General features: G+C 56.6%; 1 protein-coding gene across 1 annotated transcript in view; it reads left to right on the top strand.

Moving 5' to 3' along the window:
• Positions 1 to 373, top strand: part of LOC107121439 (1-phosphatidylinositol 4,5-bisphosphate phosphodiesterase gamma-1-like) — a gene marked incomplete at its 5' end in the record, with an annotated part of 59,781 nt that overhangs the window by 3,065 nt on the left and 56,343 nt on the right. The gene's annotated exons all lie outside the window — the stretch shown is intronic.

Here is a 373-nt window from a genome sequence, read left to right as displayed (position 1 = left end):
TTCTCTTATGTTCTTCTATGGAGCAGAGGTCCATCAGTGGCTATTAGTCACAAGGTATAGATAGAAACTCTCAGGCTGGGGCAAGGGATGCTCTGTCTTCTTGGTGCTTGGGGGGTGGCAACAGTGGGAGGGCTCCTAGTGTCCTGGCCCCACTGCTGGACCCCCTGATGGCCCCTGGTATTTTTGGCCACTGTGTGACACAGAGTGTTGGACTGGAGGGGCCACTGGCCTGATCCAACATTGGCTTCTCTCTTATGTTCTAATGTCTGGGGCAAGGGATGCTCTGTATTCTTGGTGCCTGGGGGGGGGTGTCAACAGTGGGAGGGGCTTCTAGTGTCCTGGCCCCACTGCTGGACCCCCTGACTGCCCCTGG

The sequence above is a fragment of the Gekko japonicus genome, unplaced genomic scaffold, assembly GCF_001447785.1.
Source record: "Gekko japonicus isolate JY-2015 unplaced genomic scaffold, Gekko_japonicus_V1.1 scaffold3999, whole genome shotgun sequence".
NCBI classification, from domain to species: Eukaryota; Metazoa; Chordata; class Lepidosauria; order Squamata; family Gekkonidae; genus Gekko; species Gekko japonicus.
Note: the sequence above shows the minus strand (reverse complement) of the source record. Positions and strands in the feature narration are given on the sequence as shown.